Raw genomic sequence first — 8,845 nt, forward strand, 5'->3', positions numbered from 1 at the left:
TCTGGTGTAGAAATTTTATATATTTTTTCTGTTCCAATAAAGGTGAGCAATTTAAAAGTTATAGTTTTTATTATTTTTGTAAATTTTGTAACAAAATAATTTCAGTAATAAATTTTAAACGTTCCAACTTTAAATACTAAAAAAAGAAAATTTTAATTTTGTTTTAACAAAAGTAAAGAGGAAAATTGGCTATATAAAATTTTTAAATGAAAAACAATCTGTTAAATTGACAATTAAATAAACTTTAAATTTTATTATAAAAATTGAAATTTTGAATACCGTAATTGACAAACTTCTTGTTTTAAGAAAAACATGCAAGTATTTTTATACAAAAATTTAATAGAAATTTAATTTCAAATCATGTCAATTTAGTAGACCTTAAGTGTCATTCAATTTCTTTCAAATATAATTTTATAAAATTTTTAATTTAAATTTAAATTTAATAATGTCCTCCTGCAAAAAGACAATTTAAATTTTATATTTTTAACACTTGAAGGCCAATGCCATGTGGGTCAATTTAGCCTTGATACGACAAAATTTTCAAAGAAAAAAAAATTTATTAAAAATTGTATAGAAATTTTTAATACAAGGACAAATCATACTATGTGTATATTTTTAATTCTATTTCCATTGAAATCCAAGATAAAAATTGGTGATAAAAAAAAAATTTTTGGCAATATCAAATTTTGTATTTTGAAGTTTTAATTGGTTCATCGGTGTCAAATACAAATTTGCAGTTGCTAAATGTCTAATTTGCCTTTGGTAAATTATAAAATTTTGTTTCAGAGTTCGAAAGCATTAAAAAATTTAGAAAATTCTTATTCTAGATACATTTGAAAATTTTTATCATTAAATATAAATTTTTTTTACAATATTTTAATTTGCTCTTTTAATTGTAACAGATGTGCTAACAATTATTAACTACTTTATATAAAGCTACAGCTTACAAGCTTTTAACTACATATTAATGCCAATTAATTCTAATACAAAGGAAATTAGACTAGGAGAACAAAAATTTTTTTTTGTTCTCCTGGCATCTAATTCTCTAAAATTTTGAGTTTTAATATTCTGTTAATCCCAAAAACCTACATTTAAATAACCTTATGCGTAAGAATTGGAAGCTTTCATTAAAAAATTATTTTTTAATAAGCCATATCAATAAAATCCCCGGAATAAATAGCTAATTTGTTATATAATAATTTTATTATAATATTATTATTAAAATATTAATAACTTTTTAATTATAATTCGAACAAAGCGTCTATTGATATCTGAAAATAAGAAAAATTATATAAAATTCCAGTGATGAGAACAAAATATATTTGTATAAAAACATTGGAGTATATACATAGGAAAGGAATAAAGATGAAGAAAAGAAAAGTGTAGATTAAATTTAACAATAGCCATTGTAAGGATCATCTGACATTTCAGTGATTCATAATATATTTAATAATTACATAAAAGAAAATTATCTTGAAAAACAAACGTCAAGGATATTTACAAGTCGTGTATGTTGTATGTGAAAACTATTCATGTGATTTTTTTATTGAGTAAAATTGAAAAAAAAAATATAAAAGGATTAAATTTTATTTTTCCACTTTTTATTAATTTCTATATATGTATGTATAATCCTGTGTATAACGTAATACTGTTTTAAGATCGTAGATCGTGTACTAGGGTGACAATACATCGCGACCTTTATGGATTCTACATATCTATACAACAAACGCCTCGAGACCAACAACCCTAATAAGTTCAGCAACTTTTGGAGATTGACGGACCGAGTCTTAGCCCTAGTGAGTTTATAATTATCCAATGTTTCGCAGATGGCCACCAACTGGTTTCAAAATCTACAATAATAATCCTTTATTCTAGTCTCCTAAAGTGTCCTCTCAGTTTGCAGTGTTATAATTTTCTTTCCAATCTCAATAACCTTCTTAAAAGGTTTCTGATTATATTCTTCCAAAAGAGATTTTACTTGTCAAAGCCCTGGGAGATTCCCCCACCGCTCCGGCCGCGCGTGCATACATAACCTTACAAAAATGTAAGTGGAGCTCTTAGCGATACAATCAATTTAATGGCAGTCCAAAAAGGTATTTTAACTTATATTCAATTAGACTTCAATACTGCGATTTGTAAATATCTATGGCTCTATATTAAGTCAGAATGCTTTATTTGATTGAAGCGAACGTTTCGAAGTTGTATGAGATAGCTGAACTGCATTGCAGCAGTATATAAAAAATTTCTTGAAAGAAGTGAGTGACTGAGCTTTGCAACTTTGTTTTTATGAGGCGGTAGTAGCTTTATTCAGAAATGAATATTGGTTTTAATTAATCTATCAGTTCGGACGTACTAACTACCTGTTGGGACGGAATTGTTGACCTTATTCATACAAAAAGTAGCTGAGGGTGTTTTTCAAATTCGAGAAACATACTGTATAGGGTGCATTTTTCCACTATAATTACAATTTAATCGTATCTATATAAATGTATAGAATATGCGTTGTTCGGCATTCGATACAATTCTCATAACAGTAATTCACAATTTCAAATAAAAAATATTCTACACGTGAGGACATCACATTTCATATGTGTAAATGAGTGAATACAATGTAGGTACGTATGTACTTACATATATAAAATATAGAAATTACAAATAAATATTCTAAGCTCGTTTTTTTTTTATTTTGGACGTTCTTATTATTACGTATCGTCTATCATTGTATTTCCTTAGTGAATTCTCTGAAATATTAAATTTTATTACAAAAAATTAAATTTTATTTTTTAAGTACTTTTAGATAATAAAAGGAAACACTTTAGTGGATGACCAGAATGTAAATTACAAAGAAAAATTACAAAAAAATTGATTTTACTTTGGATGCGTCCATTATTTTAAATTTTTGTCATCAAAACTTCTCAATAGCAAACTACAAACTTCTTCTTTTTATTTGAAGGTTATTTTAACATTTTGATCAGTCATATACAGGGTGAACCTGTAACGTAGTATAATCTCTCTCGTGGGCAGAAAGGTGGGGCAATTTTATGAAAGCAATCGTTCCCGCAGAACAGGTGGGCGAGGCAAAAAGGTACCGTATACGAGTATTAACCTCCAAAATTCAAGTTCAAAATTTTTGGTTTCGACAAAAAGGTATATCGACTTCCAAAATTATTAACCGATTTGAAAAAAAATAATATACAATGGAAAGTTGAAAGGTAATTGTTCTTTATATATAGATTCACCCTGTATTATTGATAGGTTCACCCTGTATTATATCTGTAGTTACATTAATAAAAATTTATTCGTAAACATTTTTTTTGAATTTTTTGAAAAATATTTAGTCTGCCATTAATTTTTATTAGTCAACATAGAATTAAATCACTATACTAACCATTGTAGTTAACAATATATCGACGTAGTACAAAGAGATTAATGTATTTATTCACTTTCCTAATATTTCGATTTTATTTTTAACATTTACGTCTATTAATACATACGAGCGCTAATCAATATTCATTAACTAAAATGCAACAATATGGTTAAAAATAAATTTAATGCAAAAATGCAATAATTGTGTACATTTGAGATTACAAAGCAGTTTTTATTGTCTAAATTTTTAGAATAATAAATTGATTGATTTACAAAATTTTTTTCTATTTGCATTCATATATGAGCAGTGAATATAATGTAAAACGAAATTACTACAATAAATGGTGGAAAGGGGCTGCTAAGATTTCTTTTTTTCACTTACCCCCAAGGAGGAATATGGTTCAGTGGCATGACATCATACGTCGATTTCAGAAAGTCTTTTGATTTTGATAAGCAAGGTGGCTAGCTTACGACAGAGATGTTTCGAAGGAGGCTCTGCAACCCTGATAGAATTGTCTTGCGGCTTGATGTGGCTGTAATACTGCAATTTGTCAGAGGCCTAGGTATGGGCTTAATGTAAGTGGGTGCGATAAAAAAAGTTTTTAACAAATAGTTTATTATCTCAGAACCTATTTTAACAAGCCTCACCCTTTAAATTAGTTCTTCAAATTATCGACATTTCAACTTTTGTTAGCTTACTTCTACGAAACTAAAGATTTTCGATACTTCTTTAATTAATTAATGTTCAAATTTGGTCATTATGGTTATGCAGTACTTCATTGTTCTACATTATTTTGTCTATAGTTAAATGCAAGACGCTTATTTATAGATACTTTGCAGTCTTATAATATGTAAAAGTTCTAGTTAGAAATTCTAGATAATTCATAGATAACTAATGTTCTTGTAAAATATTTCTCACTATTTTGCAATGAAAATTACAATGAATTTATTAACTAAATTTTATTGTTTAATCCTTTTTTCATTTAATTGTTATTGCTGCTACCATCTTAAGTATATTGAATAAAAGCACATGCACGTGTGTCTTTTTCCTTAGTTTTCTGTTTTAAAATCCTTTATCCGTATTGTATAAAACTTAAGTCTTCTTTCCACGTATTAATATATTCTTTCCACCTGTCAATTTTATTAGACCCAATAGAGCGCTTAATTTTTTTAACTGATTTATTCTATATAATCAAAATGTGTATATAGTTACGTATATACATATATAATTATTCTATATGAGTTGTTGCATGCGTATGTGTATATATCTATATACTTTTAGCAAAGATAATAGTATTTAAAATAAAGATTTCTTCAATAAATAATCTATTGGGAGAAATTGTATTGATAAAAGAGCTTAGCATAGATTAACAAAAAAAAAAAATTACGAGTATTATGTTCAGGATAACTGTAGGGTATTGTAATTGATTTTCAAATTGATATAATGATATAATATATAATACAATGTTATATATAAGACGGATAGAGTAACATATTTTTATTAATGATTATAGTTTACAATGAATTCGATTGATACTTGATTGGTATTGATATTGATGTTGAAATTTAAGTGTAGAGATTCGCTTACGTTATTGTTTTAATTTTCGTTACCTTAATAATTTAAATTACCTATAAAAAGTTTGATGATGTTCATTTTTGAGTGTAATGTCTCATTCGAAAAAATAAGGGAGACCCTAGCCTCAGCACTACAGTTAATACACCCGCGCAAGGATTCGGCGTTGAGCATTACAGCGGACGCATTAAATTTTAGTGTGGGCGCAATCTTGTAACAATACCATTCGGGTTCTTGGCAACCAATCTTTTTCTTTTCTATCGTCGACTGAGACCCGTTTATATGTAACTATTCGGCTATTTCTTTGGCCTTTAAGCACTTCAGATATTTTGTTGAGGTCAGAAATTTCACCATTTACACATTTATTGATTATATTTTTAAATCAAACAAAGTACGTATGTGACAATATTATGCTATAATCTTTTTTCATATTATATCTTTGAAATCATAAGATCTTAATAATTTTTGCAATTTTATTTACTAAACTTTCGATTTGCTGAATAATTTGCGAGCAAAAGAATGTCAAAATAAAATCTTATCGAATTCTTTTTCTATCGATATGTCAAATTTTAATATTGTAATATGACGTTGCCATATGTAGTGAGTCGATGAATTTCTTTAAGGTGGCAATTATTTCCTTATGACTCTCAACACAAACATTATAAACGAAGAAAATAGAATAATAATTTCATCTATTTTCTCATAATGTCAATATAATAATAGAGGCAAACAACGATAAGGAATCGTAAAAAAAAAATTTCATTTGCTTCTGGTTTTTTTTGGAACCAAAATTAGGCATAATAATTTATGATTTCAATAAAAGTAAGTAAACAATTAATTTAATTCTATATAAATTAACTATATGTATATTATTGAACTTTATTTTCAGGTAATTTTAGATTACATTTTTTCTACTTCATATGTTGCGCCCTATATGTGTGGTATGTACAGTCATGGACATTATCTAATTACAAAATACATGCATACGTAATATGGTAAGAGCTTCATGTTATTAAAAATTAATGCGCTGTTTTTACCGATAGTGTACCTACATATATATATATATATATATATATATATATATATATATATATATATATATATATATATATATATATATACAAAATAATAACTCTCATATTTTATTAAAAATAGTATCAATTTCCATTAAAAAATATTAGAATATTTATACGAACAGTTTTAGTTTTTTTTTTGGAATAGTATTGATTATACCATCAAAATAATAATGATAATGTCAATAATACCGTATTAACTTAATTATAAATAAATTAAATAAATTTTATGGACACAATAATATAATAAAAAATAATGACATAAATATGACATTTATATATTTATTGCGTTTTATGTTATTACCACTGTCTATCAAATATGTATGTACATATATATAATATAGGAAGCAAACAACATAATATTTCATTAAGATAATTGCGGATCGTTTTACTTATATATAATAACGGTAAATATACATCATATGATATGCAAGTAGACATATGTGCCTATAATTTATTTTTTTTGGTTAAACTGATACTATTAAGTTTATATACGGAGTGTTTCGCATAAGGGGTGCAAATGAATTCATTGATGATGATTGACTGTTGGGGGAGGGAGCTCAGGTATACTCATTTTCGGGCTACAGCCTATCGAACAAGAAAGGTACCAGACTTTTCCTGGACATAAATAAATGCTTATAACTTCGGAACTATACAATATAGAGTTACCATTAGGAGCTTGTTTTACAGATGATTGCTCTTTATTTTTGTTTTTACAATTACTTTGATTTGAGCCATAGTTTCCGAGACACAGTCCGTCAAAGTCAGGAGTTTTGTTTTTTTTTTCAAATTTTTTTCACATAATTTGAAATTTTGATGTGCCACGATGAGATCTAAAAGTTAACCTTAGACTTCCTGTATATTGTAGTTTTTAAACATAATCTAACTTTCCTAATTCTCCCTTAGATTTATGGACTTACTTACTCGGTATATAGAAGCGGAATATGTGAAAATTGGTGAATGTCTAAAGAAGTGTTGAATTTCTAAAAGAATTTATATTATAGTCAGCGTGTATCTTGAGTCACGCCGCATTGTTATTTGGCAGCACAATCTATAAATTGTCCAAGATGTTTAAATAAAATCGCTTTTGGTTATACATATATATTATATATATATCAAAATATATATAGAAATTATAATAAAGAGACATTGATTTTAACAAAGTAAATTTTATTTCAATTTTCATTTTTATTTCTCATTTATATTTATTATACACAATTTATTTATTTATTTTGGTTTTTTGTCTTTTTTTTTGCTTTTTTCATATATCCTTTTTATTTTCTTTTATAGTTCTTCTCTGTCTTACTTATATTTATGTATATATATATATAGATATTTTTATTTATTAATTTTAATTGTATTCATTTTTAAAATTAATTTTAATATTTATATTTATTTTTTTATTTTTTTTTTTTTTGAAATACAATTATATAATTATAATTTTTTGATAAGTCATGATCAATGAAATGCTTTTTTTTTATGTTTCAAAATGCAATTTTTTTTTTGTTTTTAAATTTCAGTTTAAATACCCCTGTTGTTCATTCCCGTTATTTTTATGTATATATATGTATATATATTATATTTCTCTGTTATATAATATAATTAAGATTATAATTTTTTGTTTTTAGTATACATAATTATTTTATATATTATATAAATACTATTTGTTTAATTATTTATAAGTAAAATAAGATTAAAACTTCTCCAATCAAATAATTTATTTTTTCCTTTTTTTTGTTTTTTTTTTTTTGTTTTTTTTTTTTAGGTTTTACATGCATATTTTATAATTCGTTTTTATTTACACATTTATGGTATAATGTAATTGCATATATAGAACTTTTTTGGGAATATGTAATATGTATATTTAGTAATTATGTTATATTTAATATGTTATATATATATTCTATGTTATATATATGTTATATATATGTTATATACTATGTTATATATTTGTTATATATATATATAACATATATACTATATATATATATGTGTTATATGTTATATATAACATATTTATAACTTATATATGATATATATGTTATATATATCTTATATATATGTTATACACTACATTAAATATTTGTTATATATATATATAACAAATATATATATATATATATAACATAGTATATATAACATAGTATAATAATATTGTGTATAATTAAAATTATATATAATATAAAATTATTTTTAATGCAGATATATGTACTTTCTTTCTAATTTTATATATTTTAAAAGAATTGTAATAATAAATAATATGTATATGTAGTATTTTATATAGTATATATATAGTATATATGTATTCACGAGTATGAATTTTAGTTCTATATTTAGTATTTTGTTATATATATAACAAATATTTTATTTGTTATATCATTTTTTAAGTATATATTTGCAATGCTTTACTTTTGTTCATATTTGTGATTTAGTGACTCTATTGTTGTTTTTGCGTATTTTTTTTGCTTATACATAGGTATGTATATAATAATATATAATTTCTCATTTTGAAAAATAATTAGTAATTTTTTTTTTGTTTATATAACATATTATTTTTTAAATTTTTAAATCTTTTTTTTTTTGTTTTACAATATAACAATAAAATAGCTGCTTTGTATTTCTGTTAAAATTTTTTTATATCTTTATAATAATATTATTGTATTTATTATATAAAATATAATATTATATTATATATTTATTTAATACAAATATTTATATACCATTTATATATATCTTTTTTGTATATTATTTATATATGTATGTATATAGGATTCAGACTATAATTATGCAGAATTTTTTTTAAATATATTTTTTAAATTTATTTTAAAATTTA

This window comes from Condylostylus longicornis, unplaced genomic scaffold (genome assembly GCF_029603195.1).
Source record: "Condylostylus longicornis isolate FDR11 unplaced genomic scaffold, ASM2960319v2 ptg000107l, whole genome shotgun sequence".
Taxonomy (NCBI): domain Eukaryota; kingdom Metazoa; phylum Arthropoda; class Insecta; order Diptera; family Dolichopodidae; genus Condylostylus; species Condylostylus longicornis.